Genomic DNA, 15,496 nt, shown 5'->3' on the forward strand with positions numbered 1-15,496 from the left:
CATGCGGCCTTAGAGCGGTGGAAGTTTTTATTTTTCTGGTTTGATGTCTGTGGTTTTGTTGTTTTGTTTGTGTTGGTTTTCTCAGTTTTTGTTTTTGTTTTCCTTGACCGATGTGGTCCATGTGGCTTTTGAGACTTGTGTTTGGTCTGTGTTGGTTGTGACTTAATAAATACATAAACAATATGTTATTTACACAGATAACCGACATATAACCTAACCCTCTATAACAAAAAAAGTATAATGTGAGATTACTGGCGCTCCTGCGAGGGGGTGCCTTTCATGGCAGCCGTGCATCTGATGGCACAACACCGGCACTGGACACAATTCCCCCATTTAAAGATGCTTTCTGTTTATAATCCCCTCTGATGTCATGTTGGGGTTGTGAAGGAGGGGCTGGAGGGGGCCGGTCCGCGGCACAGACCGACAGCTGCCGAGCAGAGCGGAGAGAGAGGCAGAGAAGATGGTGGATTTGCAAGGAGTGGAACGGACCGCCAGCTTGCAGACGCATCGTTACTGAAACACTGGTGAGACAAATTTGCTTTGATTTCTGTTCGTTGCTTGTTGGTACACCACTGTCTGAGTGCGTCAATGCAGACCGTGTTATTCCGTTCTGCCGGGTACTTTCCTGCATGCGTTCGCTGTGTTTGGAACCGTCTGGCCGAGCGGTACTTGAGGAGGGGCCGGTGGAAAGATGCTGACACTTTGTCTCGGTGTTTTGCGTCGATTTTGTAGCCGATAGAAGAAAACGCCCCTGTCAAACAATGTATGAAAGATTTTACACCGAGGGCCGGAGGCTTTTTCGTCACCGCCCACTTTGTTGACACATAACTAAAGCATATGCGAGGCAAATAAAAGCCCGAGAATGGTGCAGGTGTTACTCAAAAAACATCCATGAAGTTCTATCAGTCGCAATCTAGGCTATTAATATAGTGGGTTACAATTGCTTTGGGATTTCTATTTTAACTTAAATCGAACAGACTTGCGCATAGAGTATAGTTGCAAGTTATTTCGCTTATTCTGCTTTCTCTGTACGTGTGGCGTCTAAGCAATTGGCTTCTTGCTTGACAATTTTCATTCAGTGCAAACTTAGTCATATAGCATCAGGCGCCATAGACCTGCGGTACTAGTTATTAGACTATATGCAGACAGAACCCCAGGTTTTTGTAACAAGTGAGCAGTCATTTGGTGGCTTGTGGAGAGGGAGAGGTACTTGTCCGCGCCGCAGCTGCTACAAATGGCTAGAGACCGTTGCTTGGTGTTTTTGCCAAATAGTGCGCTATACAGTTTGTGAGATGATGTTGAATGGCGGACGAATAGGCTACGCAAGCACCCTAGGTGCTATACGGATTTGCCTCGTTGCCAAAAACATTTTATAACGCCTCTTACGTAGCAGATGAAAGGAAAATAACCAAAGTTGTTTAAGTATTTCTTTGTCTGGAGTAATTTCCTGACTTGTATGGTTTTTGTTTTATGCAAAAGCATCTTTTAGGCGTCTCTCTCGCTGCCTTATACTGTAGCGTCACTCCTTTTCACTGATGGAGCCGATGCAGGTGCGCCAGAGATCGTACCTAGGTTGGAGGCTGGGCTGGCTTGGAGATGACTAGTCCTGGATATGTTGTAGGTTTAAGAAGAAGCCCTTCCTATGTGCCTCCCTGAACGATGGAAATAAGCATTGATCGTTGTCTGTCTGGGATTTACTGCTGTTTTGTATTCCTTTCTATACATTAAATACATCGAATTTGTTCTAATGTCTTTATTAGGCTATGTGTATTTCTCAGAATAGAAACCATTTAACTTTCCAGTGGCATTCTGTGGACTCAAGTTTACCACTGCATCAATAGCTCACTCATCCTTTCCATACTATCTTTGCACTTCTCAATTGAAAAACACAAATGTTTTTAACAACGGCAGTATAGCTTATGCTTTTAATATTGTTCTTGGTTTCCGAGCTCGTGTCTGCGTGTTCCTGTTTTTACAGACCTGCTGTTGTTGTCGTCCATGCTGGCTGCGCCTGAGGCGGTCTGATTGCCTTGGCTACCGTCTCCGCAAGCTAGCATTGATTACTCGTCTCCTCATCACCGCACGTTGGCGTTGGCAACCTGTAATCAGCGGACCAGCACGGTCCTGTCTGGCCTTTTCAGAAGAGGAAGTCGTTTCCACTTTGGAAACCACTCCTGGCCGTTTGTCTTGTATAGTGGGATGACGACAAACATACTTGAATTGGTGTAACTGAAGGATTGAGAGGCAGAATTTCCCAGGAGAGGCCAGACAATTGCCAACCAGCAGGGGGGCTGGGGGGCAGTCTTGGGATGAAAGCTTGGCTAGCTATGAAGTAACTGTGGGCTAGGAAAAAAAAAATTAGAGATAGAAAATATCTTATACCACACACACACACACACACACACAAACACACGCACACACACAGTCTCTTTGAAGGTGAGATTCATCCTCTTTCTTCACATGGGATCCTGAGGTGCCACATCTCCCCAACCTCTCCAACCTCTACATCTTCACAACCTCCACAACCTCTCCAACCTCCACAACCTCCACATCTCCACAACCTCCACAACCTCTCCAACCTCCACAACCTCCACATCTCCACAACCTCCACAACCTCTCCAATCTCCACAACCTCCACATCTCCACCGCTCCACAACCTCTCCAACTCCACAACCTCTCCAACTCCACAACCTCTCCAACCTCCACAACCTCTCCAACCTCCACATCGCCACAACCTCCACACCTTCACAACCTCCACAACCTCTCCAACGTCCACATCGCCACAACCTCCACACCTTCACAACCTCCACAACCTCTCCAATCTCCACAACCTCCACATCTCCACAACCTCTCCAATCTCCACAACATCCACATCGCCACAACCTCCACAACCTCCACAACACACAACCTCCAGCTCCAGCTGTGTGGATGGATGTGTAACATGTTTATCCGGCAGATTTGTGTGTCTGTAATGTTTTTAGGTCAGTTTCTACTGGCCTATTGTCTGATAGTAGGAGAGTCTGACAGGAGGAGAGAGGAGGGGGAGAGAGGAGGGGGAGAGAGGAGGGGGATACAGGAGGGGGAGAGAGGAGGGGGATACAGGAGGGGGATACAGGAGGGGGAGAGAGGAGGGGGAGAGAGGAGGGGGAGAGAGGAGGGGGATACAGGAGGGGGAGAGAGGAGGGGGATACAGGAGGGGGAGAGAAGAGGGGGAGAGAAGAGGGGGAGAGAAGAGGGGGATACAGGAGGGGGATACAGGAGGGGGATACAGGAGGGGGATACAGGAGGGGGAGAGAGGAGGGGGAGAGAGGAGGGGGAGAGAGGAGGGGGATACAGGAGGGGGAGAGAGGAGGGGGATACAGGAGGGGGATACAGGAGGGGGAGAGAGGAGGGGGAGAGAGGAGGGGGATACAGGAGGGGGATACAGGAGGGGGATACAGGAGGGGGATACAGGAGGGGGAGAGAGGAGGGGGAGAGAGGAGGGGGATACAGGAGGGGGAGAGAGGAGGGGGAGACAGGAGGGGGAGACAGGAGGGGGAGAGAGGAGGGGGAGAGAGGAGGGGGAGAGAGGAGGGGGAGAGAGGAGGGGGAGAGAGGAGGGGGATACAGGAGGGGGATACAGGAGGGGGAGACAGGAGGGGGAGAGAGGAGGGGGATACAGGAGGGGGAGAGAGGAGGGGGAGAGAGGAGGGGGAGAGAGGAGGGGGAGACAGGAGGGGGAGACAGGAGGGGGATACAGGAGGGGGAGAGAGGAGGGGGAGAGAGGAGGGGGATACAAGAGGGGGAGAGAGGAGGGGGAGAGAGGAGGGGGATACAGGAGGGGGAGAGAGGAGGGGGAGAGAGGAGGGGGATACAGGAGGGGGAGAGAGGAGGGGGAGAGAGGAGGGGGAGAGAGGAGGGGGAGAGAGGAGGGGGAGAGAGGAGGGGGAGAGAGGAGGGGGATACAGGAGGGGGAGAGAGGAGGGGGATACAGGAGGGGGATACAGGAGGGGGAGAGAGGAGGGGGAGACAGGAGGGGGAGAGAGGAGGGGGATACAGGAGGGGGAGAGAGGAGGGGGAGAGAGGAGGGGGATACAGGAGGGGGAGACAGGAGGGGGAGACAGGAGGGGGAGAGAGGAGGGGGATACAAGAGGGGGAGAGAGGAGGGGGAGAGAGGAGGGGGATACAGGAGGGGGATACAGGAGGGGGAGAGAGGAGGGTGATACAGGAGGGGGATACAGGAGGGGGAGAGAGGAGGGGGAGAGAGGAGGGGGAGAGAGGAGGGGGAGAGAGGTGGGGGATACAGGAGGGGGAGAGAGGAGGGGGATACAGGAGGGGGAGAGAGGAGGGGGAGAGAGGAGGGGGAGAGAGGAGGGGGATACAGGAGGGGGAGAGAGGAGGGGGAGACAGGAGGGGGAGAGAGGAGGGGGATACAGGAGGGGGAGAGAGGAGGGGGATACAGGAGGGGGAGAGCGGAGGGGGATACAGGAGGGGGATACAGGAGGGGGAGAGAGGAGGGGGAGACAGGAGGGGGAGACAGGAGGGGGAGAAAGGAGGGGGATACAGGAGGGGGAGAGAGGAGGGGGAGAGAGGAGGGGGATACAGGAGGGGGAGAGAGGAGGGGGAGACAGGAGGGGGAGAGAGGAGGGGGATACAGGAGGGGGAGAGCGGAGGGGGAGAGAGGAGGGGGATACAGGAGGGGGAGAGCGGAGGGGGATACAGGAGGGGGAGAGAGGAGGGGGAGAGAGGAGGGGGAGACAGGAGGGGGAGAGAGGAGGGGGAGAGAGGAGGGGGAGAGAGGAGGGGGATACAGGAGGGGGAGAGAGGAGGGGGATACAGGAGGGGGAGAGAGGAGGGGGAGAGAGGAGGGGGAGAGAGGAGGGGGAGAGAGGAGGGGGATACAGGAGGGGGATACAGGAGGGGGAGAGAGGAGGGGGAGAGAGGAGGGGGAGAGAGGAGGGGGATACAGGAGGGGGAGAGAGGAGGGGGAGAGAGGAGGGGGATACAGGAGGGGGGGAGAGGAGGGGGATACAGGAGGGGGATACAGGAGGGGGAGAGAGGAGGGGGAGAGAGGAGGGGGAGAGAGGAGGGGGAGAGAGGAGGGGGAGAGAGGAGGGGGATACAGGAGGGGGATACAGGAGGGGGAGAGAGGAGGGGGAGAGAGGAGGGGGATACAGGAGGGGGAGACAGGAGGGGGAGACAGGAGGGGGAGAGAGGAGGGGGAGAGAGGAGGGGGAGAGAGGAGGGGGATACAGGAGGGGGATACAGGAGGGGGATACAGGAGGGGGATACAGGAGGGGGAGAGAGGAGGGGGAGACAGGAGGGGGAGACAGGAGGGGGAGACAGGAGGGGGAGACAGGAGGGGGAGACAGGAGGGGGAGAGAGGAGGGGGAGACAGGAGGGGGAGACAGGAGGGGGAGAGAGGAGGGGGAGCATGTACACATACACTGCTCCACAGCATGTACACACACTGCTCCACAGTACACACACACTGCTCCACAGCATGTACACACACACTGCTCCACAGTACACACACTGCTCCACAGCATGTACACACACACTGCTCCACAGTACACACACACTGCTCCACAGTACACACACACTGCTCCACATCATGTACACACACTGCTCCACAGTACACACACTGCTCCACAGCATGTACACACACACTGCTCCACAGTACACACACTGCTCCACATCATGTACACAAACACTGCTCCACAGTACACACACACTGCTCCACAGCATGTACACACACACTGCTACACAGTACACACACACTGCTCCACAGCATGTACACACACACTGCTCCACAGTACACACACACTGCTCCACATCATGTACACACACACTGCTCCACAGTACACACACACTGCTCCACAGCATGTACACACACACTGCTCCACAGTACACACACACTGCTCCACAGTACACACACACTGCTCCACAGCATGTACACAGACATCACTCCTCACTTTCAGTTCACGCTCCAATGAAACAGAAGGAGGGATGTTTTTGAAATTAGAATTTGTGTGACAAATGAAATGGTCATTTCTGCACATTCTTCTTTATTGAGGATTTTCTGATTCTATTGCCAGATGTTTGGTTTCTCAAACAGTACACTACATAGGGGTTGTTGTTCATAGGTGAACCAAAAGGTTTCTTGATACAACCTACTGTGTCAGTTCAATATTTACATTCATTCTGAATATGTTCATGTTCACATCAAATACACAATGAAACAAAATGATTTACAATGTCACATTTTAGAACGAACTACAACAGTCATAATCGAGAATTAGATTTTTATCATATACATTACCCTGCTTTGCTTCCACCATATTTTGGATTGATTCACAAAAGAGGTTTATCCAAGTAAACAGCTATCACACCTCTCACAGTACTGAAGCTGTGTAGGGCAACTGGTCTCTGTGTGTGCGTGTGGGGGGGCTTTTCATAAGCCAATAACATCACTGTGGCATCACAGTGGCATCACAGTGGCATCACAGTGGCATCACAGTGGCATCACTGTAGCATCACTGTGGCATCACTGTGGCATCACTGTGGCATCACTGTGGCATCACAGTAGCATCACTGTGGCATCACAGTAGCATCACTGTGGCATCACTGTGGCATCACTGTGGCATCACTGTAGCATCACTGTGGCATCACAGTGGCATCACTGTAGCATCACTGTAGCATCATTAGCGCCACTAGCTCTACTGTGGTAGACAGCCCCCCCCTCCTCTTCCACCCCCCCGTGTGCATGTGTGGAGTGTGTGTGTGTGTGTGCGTGTGTGACTGCTGTCTAGCGTAAGAGCACGTTGTCATCATGCTTTGGAACATTTGTGCCTCAACGCGCATATCCAATTAAATTGAAATTAAACACCTCTGACACCCCCCCCCACACACACACACACACAATCACACACTCTGCTGACATCACAGAGATGTGGGTTCTGGAATGTTTGATCTCCAGAATGTCTGGGAGGCTCTGTGTTCCTGCCTCCTAACGAGATGACAACATGGGGGATCAAACGTCCTCACACACACTCTCTGTCTCTCACACACACACACACACACACTCTCTCTGTCTCTCACACACACACACACACACACACTCTCTCTGTCTCTCACACACACACACACACACACTCTCTCTGTCTCTCTCACACACACACACACACACACACTCTCTCTGTCTCTCACACACACACACACACACACACACACACTCTCTCTGTCTCTCACACACACACACACACACACTCTCTCTGTCTCTCTCACACACACACACACTCTGTCTCTCACACACAAACACACACACACTCTCTGTCTCTCACACACAAACACACAATCTCTGTCTTTCACACACACACTCTCTCTCTCACACACACTCTCTGTCTCTCTCTCTCTCTCACACACACACACACACACACACTTCCTCTATTTTGGTCTTTTTGTCATACACACATTTTCCACACAATCTCTGTCTTTCACACACACACTCTCTCTCACACACACTCTCTGTCTCTCTCTCTCTCTCTCTCACACACACACACACACTTCCTCTATTTTGGTCTTTTTGTCACACACACATTTTCTGACTCTCGTTCTTTTACTCCCGCACACACACGCACAGTTTTGGTGTCTCATCATTGGAGGTATAACCTCTTCTATGTTAATTATGGTATTTTTAGCTTGAGTTTAGTCTTAGTTGACTAACTATTAATCCCCAGCAGTCATTAGTGTGTACCATCCAGACACACAAAGAGGCTCATTAAGATGATCAGAGGTTTTCTCTTGCTCGGTGTGTGTGTGTGTGTTTTGTTTACCAGGGACATGAGACTGTTAGAGCATCTCTGCAAGAAGGACGCTTGGAGCCATGCAGAGGTGTTCCTTCCTGTGTAAGTGTTCTGTGATATTGTCCCAGCCATGCCGCGTCAAGACCCAAATCTGCATTCTTACCAACAGACCCCACCTGAGCCAACACACTTATCTTATCAAGAGGAACCAACATAAATAAGAATCCAGTGCCCTGTATGAATTTATTTTCATAGAAGTACCGAAAATAAATGGAAGCAAGTAAGTGGGCGTTTATGAACGTCATGAACTGTGGGAGGTCTGGAAATCTTAAACAATAAATATACAGTTGACCCGACTAAGGAATGGAGGAGGTGGAATGTGCCATAGTCAAGCTTGGGAGGGAGGGATAGAGGAAGGAAGCGAGAGAGAGAGAGCGAGAGAGGCAGGCAGGCAGGGGGACCTGAGCTGTTAGAGAGATGTGACTGTAGAAGTTAACAGTTGTGAAGGGGGGATGGGGCAGAGAGGGAAAGAGGCAATGAGGGACGTCAGCCAAGATGAAGATGGGTGGCAGTGAGTAGAGATGTGTGGAGGAGGAGGGATGGAGAAAAGGCTATTGAGAGACTGAGCAGTCTGTCAGTGAGGTCCTTCAGACTGGCAGACCTAGATAATGTCAAACTGGATCTCAAATCCGTCATTTATACGTTTAATTATCTGATGCAAAATACAACATTTGACAAAAATAAATAAAAATAAAGTATGTGCTTCCATGCTGGATCAATGTCTGGGGTTGGTGCCTACACAGACACACACACACACACACACACACAGTGGGGGAGAGCTCTGTTTAGTCACAGGCGCAAATACACCCACACATCTTCATATTTGGAAATCAACCAGCATCGCTCTCACACACACAAAGGCTTGGGGTGCTCTTTTTTCAAGACCAATGAAAATAAGTAGCTTTGAAATAAAGATTTTTTTGGAGTCCAGTGTGGAATGCAGGAGAAATATTAGAAGTAATCACTTTCTAGCTCTGTGTTTCTAAAGGGTGACATGGCATTGTTACACACTGGAAAGACCCACATGTAAATACCAGATACCAAATACCAGACTCAGAAACCTGCTGCAGGCTCGGCCTTCATCTCGTCATCAAGGATAGGAGGAGGAGACACCGTCGCCAGGGATAGGAGGAGGAGACTGTCGTTAGGGATAGGAGGAGGAGACTGTCGCCAGGGATAGGAGGAGGAGACACTGTCGTTAGGGATAGGAGGAGACACCGTCGCCAGGGATAGGAGGAGGAGACTGTCGTTAGGGATAGGAGGAGGAGACTGTCGTTAGGGATAGGAGGAGGAGACTGTCGTTAGGGATAGGAGGAGGAGACTGTCGTTAGGGATAGGAGGAGACACCGTCGTTAGGGATAGGAGGAGACACCGTCGCCAGGGATAGGAGGAGGAGACTGTCGTTAGGGATAGGAGGAGACACCGTCGCCAGGGATAGGAGGAGGAGACTGTCGTTAGGGATAGGAGGAGGAGACACCGTCGCCAGGGATAGGAGGAGGAGACTGTCGTTAGGGATAGGAGGAGGAGACTGTCGTTAGGGATAGGAGGAGACACCGTCGCCAGGGATAGGAGGAGGAGACTGTCGTTAGGGATAGGAGGAGGAGACTGTCGTTAGGGATAGGAGGAGACTGTCGTTAGGGATAGGAGGAGACTGTCGTTAGGGATAGGAGGAGGAGACTGTCGTTAGGGATAGGAGGAGACTGTCGTTAGGGATAGGAGGAGACTGTCGTTAGGGATAGGAGGAGACTGTCGTTAGGGATAGGAGGAGGAGACACCGTCGTAGATCAGACTTCAACATGTAGCAAGTGGGTTGTCCTCCATCTTCTGTGGCTGTTAAGATACTGGTGGGATTTGGGATAAAGTCTTCCTTTAGAGGACAGGTGTTTCTACTGGTGGCCTTCCATTCCAGTGTTTCATTTTCATTGGTTGAGAGGAAGATGAGTGTCAATATTGTTCAGTTTTCCAGGCTTTGGATAGGCTGTTAACTTTGACATCTCGCTGCTATTGACTGGTCTCCTTTGTTGTGAGGAATGGCAGACGGAGTTGTTCTGTCGAAGTCTGGTGCTGCCCCGTGGGGAGGGGGGGAGGGTGCTGAACCTCCAAAGGTCACCTCGCTCACCTGGTGCCCCAGAGGGAGTAATTATCCAGACATTGCCATGACAACCCAGCCGCTCTATTCCTCTCTTCCGTCAGTGCAGCAGCGTGCGAGTATAAAGAACCACAACACTCACCTTGACAGAGGCTATCCCTAACTGCTGCTGGACACAAGGGAGTCTCTGTGGATGGTTTAGAAATGTGATTGTTGCTCATTGAAATCTGATGTAGGCTTGTGGTAATTGCTTTGTTGAAATGTGTCAATACAGTATAATAAACAGTCATAGTATGTTTAGTTTAGAGACCTTGCTGCACAGCTCCCTGGAGCGTTTAGCTCTGTCTCACTCATGTCTCTACAGAATGAGAGGACATCGGTCCTGGTATCAGGCTGGCTGCCGGAGACAGGTTCTGTCAAATCAGGTTCCACATGGACGCAAGATGAGCACTGGAGGGCACAGAGGAGCAGGAATAAATCACCTAGTTTACACATGCAGGGTTAGGGTTATGCCGTCACTGAAAACAACGACTTAGCTTTCCTTTGTGGAATGGTTGGCCAAAGATGCCATGTTCTTCTAACAGACCTCAAAGATGCCATGTTAGGGTTCTTCACTATTCTGTCGCCTGGGCTTCACCAGATGCTTGTGTCTCTGACATCACAGGTCACATGACTAGAGCTGTTCACACTGCCACGTATTCCTCTGTAACGTTCTACTGGAGATGACAATGTTCTCCTGGAGATGACAATGTTCTCCTGGAGATGACAACGTTCTCCTGGAGATGACAACGTTCTTCTGGATAGGACAACGTTCTCCCGGAGATGACAATGTAACGTTCTACTGGAGATGACAATGTTCTCCTGGAGATGACAACGTAACGTTCTACTGGAGATGACAATGTTCTCCTGGAGATGACAATGTTCTCCTGGAGATGACAACGTTCTCCTGGAGATGACAACGTAATGTTCTACTGGAGATGACAATGTTGGCAGCAGAATGGAGTTGATTTTAGAAAAGCAGAGATTCTGTAATCATCCGTATTCAGAAAGAAAATTGTATTTGCGATTGTTTGTACAAATAAATATTTACCCCAAGCTTTACATGCATCAAGCTGCATGGATGTTGACAGATACCACAGTAAAACATCCAGCTGCTTCCAGAGCCCATAGTATCTGCTGTACGGTTACACTTTTATGACAGACTGAGGTGATCCAAACTGGCCCAGTTCTGGAGATGAGGTAAACACACCACACACACAGCTAGATGTCATGTCAAGGCTAGCCAGACACAGAACCTCAGCTAACCCTGCAGTTAAAAGGGAGGCTCTCACTCACTCACTTCTCTCTCTCTCTCCTGTATCTCTACTCTCTCTCTCCCTCCCTTTTCCTCACACTCTCTTTTCTCTCTCTCTCACTCTGTCTCTCCCCCTCTCTTTTCTCTCTCTCTCGCTGCAGCAGGGCTGGGCTGGGTACACAGCTTCCAGCCAGAGAGCCAGAAAAGGGATTTGCTGTCTTTCAATGATTCAGAGGCAGGTGGGGATACACAGCAGGGTGTGTCAGACACAAACACATACTTTCTCTCTTCGTGCTGTGTGTGCATATCCTTATGCATGTGTTTCTTTTACACACGCACACAGCCCCCGGGGAAGTGGACTGTAGGGAAGCTGCTGCTGTAGAGTAGAGAGAAGGGTTAGGGTTAGGGGTTAGGGTTATTAGGGTTGTTAGGGTTAGGGGTTATTAGGGTTAGGGTTAGGGTTATTAGGGTTAGGGGTTGGGGTTATTGGGGTTAGGGTTATTAGGGTTAGTGACGGTTACCGAATCAACAACAAAACCTTTCAGCTGTGTCTTGCCCCTGCTAACTCTGACGAGGAAAGTGCCACACTGACTTTGTAGTACAATGTTGAATTTAGGTTTGATAGACTACGTTAACTTCTTAACCATTGTTTTTGGTATTAATACATTATTGCTAGTGAGCATGACATCTGTCAGTACTTTAAACTAACGTTAAATGTACTAGATGGTCAAAAATGAGCTTCGATGCTACAACTATGTTGCTACTGCCATTCAACTGTGATGATATTTTAATAAGATTAAACCTGGTGCAAATGTAACTTATTACCTTCGAACAGTGTTGTCATAAAGCTGTTTCTCAACGACGCGGCTGTTTTGTATGGAACTTTTCTGCTGCCATATTGGAAAAAATACTGTCTCATTGAAGGAGATTGAATGGCGTTGACGCAAGTCTTCCTCAAAAATCAAGCTTTCGGTTATGCCAATCATTTTATTAGAACAGACTCCATTTAGCTGATGATAATAAACAAAGCTACAAAGTCACCTTATTTTATTAGTCAGTTACACATTTCTTCAACCAGTCTTGTGTTTGTGTGTTGCCTGGTCTACAGAAAAAGTAGGACAGGTGTATTGGCAGCGGTACGGCAGTATGACTCATTATGAACGCTAGGGGTTTGAAACTGGCACAGTATTCAGTTTGGGCCAAACTGCCTGATATCCTTGACCCAGTGTTGGTTGTCATGGTCGTGTTCATGTTCCAGGGGAATGTAATTAGTTCACTAGTGGCGGGGGTTTCTAATCTGATCTGGGAGCAGTAAATTGTGGGTCAGATTTGATTTGCCACAGGTTAGAGACTGAATTAGTGGTGGTCAGTATGTTTTAACCCTTGTGTTCTCTTCGGGTCATTCTGACCCATCAGTCATTGTTACCCACCGTCGTATTGTGACAACTTTACCGCATACAAAAACAAAGTGAAGCATTTTCTTTTAACCGTCGGGCTGTCTCAGACCCTCCACATTGCGAAGGTTAAAAGAAAATGATTTTTATTTGTTTTTGTATTGGGTAAAATTGGGTAAACACAACGATGGTTCGTTATGAACCTTTGGGTCATGTGACCCGAAGGCAGCACAAGGGTTAAGTATGTGATTTTTGGGGGTCATAAATCGGCATGTCTGCCAAACCTTGAGTTTGTGTCTGCACCCTCCTTTAATTATCAGTGACTCTTGTCTGCTAGGACCCAGGGTTACGGTCTGCTAGGACCCAGGGTTACGGTCTGCTAGGACCCAGGGTTATGGTCTGCTAGGACCCAGGGTTACGGTGTGCTAGGACCCAGGGTTACGGTCTGCTAGGACCCAGGGTTACGGTCTGCTAGGACCCAGGGTTACGGTCTGCTAGGACCCAGGGTTACGGTCTGCTAGGACCCAGGGTTATGGTCTGCTAGGACCATAACCCCATGTGCATCAGGGCACAGTGTCAGGATGGCATCAGGGCACAGGGTCAGGATGGTCTCTGTGTGTTGAGGGGCTCAGCTGGAGTAGCACTGCTCTAAAGAGGTCTAGTGGTTAGGCCATGTTCCTGCTTCAATGATTCACCCTTAATACCCTCCTCCCCCCTTCCTTCTGATTCACCCCTCTCTCTCTCTAATGCTCCCCCTCCCCCTCCCCCTCCCCCCCCCTCCCTCCCTCTCTCCCTCTCTCCCTCTCTCCCTCTCTCCCTCTCTCCCTCTCTCCCTCTCTCCCTCTCTCCCTCTCTCTCTCTCTCTCTCTCTCTCTCTCTAACATTTCCACTCCGGAGTGGAATCATTTAATTACCCACAGAAATAACACTGAGACAGAGTTAAAGAGGGGGAGGGGAAGGAGAAGGGATTAAATCCACTCTTTTAGGGATTGCTTCTGTGAAGGACTATTAAAGGACTATTAAATCATATGTGTGTGTGCACATAAACTATGATAAATAACCTGTGTGTGAATCATGCCTAATGGATCTTTAAGCACAGTAAATGAATGTGTCGTGACACAAATGGAATTATGGGTACATCTTTGTTGATAGACTCAGTCAGCTATTAGCGACAGCAAGTCATTAGTCTGAGGAGAAGTTGATGGAATGATAGACTTTCACGTTATTTCAAAAATAAAGATATGGGAGGGTTAGGCTGGTGAGGAGAAGACCCACATGGTTGAAGGAGATTACAGTCTTTCAATACAGTCTGCAGTGAAGCTCCAGATTTGTCAACACGTATTAAAAACCTACAATAATGTGCCGTTTGATGAACAGCTTTGGTTTTCTCAACACTGACAAACAAGCCGTTTACAATAAACAACTGATTTAATCAGTATTACAAAAGGGCCTTGAATTGTATTGACAACTGTTGCTTCGCTAACAATCTGACAATACGTGCTGTTTAACAATTTCTGAACAAAGCTCTGCACAAGTGAGAATGTCATCTGCAATAACAATTATACTGTAACTCTGCTATCAACTCAAATACATAAATGTTCCCTATCTAACCCTAACCCTCCCCTAGACAGTAAAGTTCAGATGTTGAAGATGATCCCAGTCATGTGTGGTCACAGAGTTTGTGTGTGTGTGTGCTGGTCTTGACTCCTGCAGGTCGGGCCTGTCACTCCCCAGAACAGCATGGGGGGCCCGACACTTGGCAAGAGAGGTGTGTGAGAGTGTGTGTGTGTGTTAGCCTGTCTGAGGTGTGTGTGTGTGTGTGTGTTAGCCTGTCTGAGGTGTGTGTGTGTGTGTGTGTTAGCCTGTCTGAGGTGTGTGTGTGTGTGTGTTAGCCTGTCTGAGGTGTGTGTGTGTGTGTGTGTGTTAGCCTGTCTGAGGTGTGTGTGTGTGTGTGTGTGTTAGCCTGTCTGAGGTGTGTGTGTGTGTGTGTGTGTTAGCCTGTCTGAGGTGTGTGTGTGTGTGTGTGTTAGCCTGTCTGAGGTGTGTGTGTGTGTGTGTGTGTGTGTTAGCCTGTCTGAGGTGTGTGTGTGTGTGTGTGTGTTAGCCTGTCCAAGGTGTGAGAGTGTTGTATGTGTGTGTTAGCCTGTCTGAGGTGTGTGTGTGTGTGAGTGTGTTAGCCTGTCTGAGGTGTGTGTGTGTGTGTGTGTGTTAGCCTGTCTGAGGTGTGTGTGTGTGTGTGTGTTAGCCTGTCCAAGGTGTGAGAGTGTTGTATGTGTGTGTTAGCCTGTCTGAGGTGTGTGTGTGTGTGTGTTAGCCTGTCTGAGGTGTGAGAGTGTGTGTGTGTGTTAGCCTGTCTGAGGTGTGTGTGTGTGTGTGTGTGTTAGCCTGTCTGAGGTGTGTGTGTGTGTGTGTGTGTTAGCCTGTCTGAGGTGTGAGAGTGTGTGTGTGTGTTAGCCTGTCTGAGGTGTGTGAGAGTGTGTGTGTGTTAGCCTGTCTGAGGTGTGTGTGTGTGTGTGTTAGCCTGTCTGAGGTGTGAGAGTGTGTGTGTGTGTTAGCCTGTCTGAGGTGTGTGAGAGTGTGTGTGTGTTAGCCTGTCTGAGGTGTGTGTGTGTGTGTGTGTGTTAGCCTGTCTGAGGTGTGTGTGTGTGTGTGTTAGCCTGTCTGAGGTGTGTGTGTGTGTGTGTGTTAGCCTGTCTGAGGTGTGTGAGAGTGTGTGTGTGTGTTAGCCTGTCTGAGGTGTGTGTGTGTGTGTGTTAGCCTGTCTGAGGTGTGTGTGTGTTAGCCTGTCCAAGGTGTGAGAGTGTTGTATGTGTGTGTTAGCCTGTCTGAGGTGTGTGTGTGTGTGTGTTAGCCTGTCTGAGGTGTGTGTGTGTGT

The 15,496-nt window shown here is 49.8% G+C and overlaps 1 protein-coding gene across 2 annotated transcripts in view; it reads left to right on the plus strand.

Moving 5' to 3' along the window:
- Nucleotides 1–370: 370 nt before the first annotated feature.
- apba1a (amyloid beta (A4) precursor protein-binding, family A, member 1a) overlaps nt 371–15,496 on the plus strand; it is a 47,103-nt gene continuing 31,977 nt past the window's right edge. For both annotated transcript variants that reach the window (XR_009929058.1, XM_062454396.1), the window contains exon 1: nt 371–524. The gene's annotated coding sequence lies outside the window, so the exon portion shown is untranslated. The remainder of the gene's footprint in view (nt 525–15,496) is intronic.

Source organism: Osmerus eperlanus, chromosome 28, assembly GCF_963692335.1.
Source record: "Osmerus eperlanus chromosome 28, fOsmEpe2.1, whole genome shotgun sequence".
Lineage (NCBI taxonomy): Eukaryota > Metazoa > Chordata > Actinopteri > Osmeriformes > Osmeridae > Osmerus > Osmerus eperlanus.